The 2,155-nt window shown below is 43.2% G+C and overlaps 1 pseudogene; it reads left to right on the top strand.

The window, feature by feature from the left end:
* Nucleotides 1–615: 615 nt before the first annotated feature.
* LOC110337865 lies at nucleotides 616–905 on the top strand (annotated as a pseudogene).
* The last annotated feature ends 1,250 nt before the right edge of the window (nucleotides 906–2,155 follow it).

The following is a 2,155-nucleotide window of genomic DNA, read 5'->3' as shown; positions in this document are numbered from 1 at the left end:
ACATTGTGAGATACAGCATTCCAGCTGGCTAAGTTCCCTGTTGCTTGCATATTGGCCTTGACATACACTGCACCTATGGGCCATACATTAAGCATACTTCATGAGCTGCTTCATAGACAGGTTGATAACACTGGCTCCATCCCAGGCACAGTTGGAGTGGGCTGCTGTAAGGTTGAGTACCAGCCTCCAGGACACAGGGCCCCAGGAGCACCTCACCTCAGGGACAGCATGAGTACCTCTGAACGGCCCTCCTGGGTTGGCACCTCCTGACACTTAAACCAAGAGATCACTGTAAATTTGTATTTGGCCAGAAGGTCAAAGTTCTTTTTGTTATAGATTTCTACTATGGAAACCTTTGGGCTTCTTGAAGTGTTTTTCTGAAATGAGCTTTGGAGAAACACAAGACATAAGGCATGAAAGAAATCCAGAGTTCCTCACAGAAAGCACTGTAAGAATAGCGTTCGATCCGGTTCTCCCATCCCACCCCCACCCCCCACCCCACCCCCCCACCCCCCGGGCGACCGGTCGCAGCAGCTCCTGTGGTGGCGGCTAGGCAGTGTGGCTCCTCCGTGACAGATCCCGCGAAGCACACGTCTCCCACCCTGCGCTGCCATGATGCCCAAGAGGAAGGTTAGCAGGGATGGAGAGGCAAGGCAGAGCCCAAGCGCTGCTCCGCGAAGCTGTCGGCCAAGCCCGTCCCTGCCAAGGTGGATGTGAAGCCTAAAAAGGCCGCGGGAAAGGAGAAAGCAGCAGACAAAAAAAAAAATTCAGATAAAAGGAAAGAGGGGAGCGAAGGGCAAGCAGGCTGACATGGCTGACCAGTAAACCACAGCGCAAAACCAGAGTCCAGCCTCTGAAGAAGAGAAAGAAGCTAAGACCATCTAAGCATCCATCACGTCTGTCAGTGGTCCCGCCTCCCTTCTTGTACAATCCAGACGAATATTTTTATCAACTATTTTGTAAAGGCGAGTTTTTTAGTTGCTCTAGTAGCTCGGGGGGGTCACCACAACATTCTGTAGATGGGGCTAGTTTTGTATCCTATAATACAAAGCATACTAAAGGGCAATTTGGCGTCTCAGTCGTGCATTTGTGTCTGGAATATTTTCAGTTCTATCTGGTCCTGTATTTCTAGTAGAACCATTTTGTAAGAAAGTCAGTCCTTGCCCTGTCAGAACTGTGATGTCTGTGGTCGTGACAGTCCACTTTCCTAACAGTTGTGATAATGTGCTGTGAAAGATGGAAATTCTGAAAATGTTCTGTGTGTGTGGTGTAAAATTGTGAACTGGTGGAACTGAGGGTTATAAGCATTTGGTTGTTATGAGAGGTCTTAGGAGAACGTGCCGAGTTTGAGGCTGGAACATCATTGGAACAAGTTCAAAGAAAAACAATTCGTAGCTCTTCATTTGTGTACATGAACACAGTGTGACTCTTCAGAGTTGGGTATGTGAACACAGTATATGGCTCTTTTGGGTGTGTCTGTACTCTGCTCCTCGACCAATAAAATCTGTTGTGAAAGAGTAAAAAAAAAAAAGAATAGCATTCAACTCAAGAAGCTGGACTCCAGAAAACCAAATAACCCAATTTAAAAATGGGGTAAAACGTGAGAACACAGCAGGAAGGCACCATCCCAGAGAACAAACCCTCAACAGACATGGAATCTGCTTATGTCTTCGCTCAGGCTTCTCAGAGTTCAACACAATGACAAATAAGTTTTATTGTTCTCATGCTCCTTAGTTTATTGTATTTTGTTATGGCCGCCCAAATGGACTAAGACACTGTTTTTTTATTTTATTGCCAAAGGTATATTTCTTATCATCCCTTCTAACTATATATTGTTTACCTCTGAGAAATTTGTGGCTTAAAAAAAAGCCTTTTTGTATATGTAATACAATTTTTAGAATCAAATTTTATAAAAGCTGAAAAATTCAGAGAGAGAGAGGGAGAGAGAAGGAGGAAGGAAGGGAGAGAGAGAATAATAGATAAATATTGTGTTTTCAAAAAGTAAATATGTAGAGAGAAAGGTATGTTCAGCATGACTTAAACATCGTACAGTGTATGTAAGTTTGAGACACCATATGACATTCTATTAATATTTACAGTTTTAAATGTTTTTATATGAGTTAAATAAATTTAATTTACACATTTTGTTAAAAAT

Source organism: Mus pahari, chromosome 21 (assembly GCF_900095145.1).
Source record: "Mus pahari chromosome 21, PAHARI_EIJ_v1.1, whole genome shotgun sequence".
Classification (NCBI taxonomy): Eukaryota; Metazoa; Chordata; class Mammalia; order Rodentia; family Muridae; genus Mus; species Mus pahari.
This window is presented reverse-complemented; position numbering and strand designations above follow the sequence as displayed.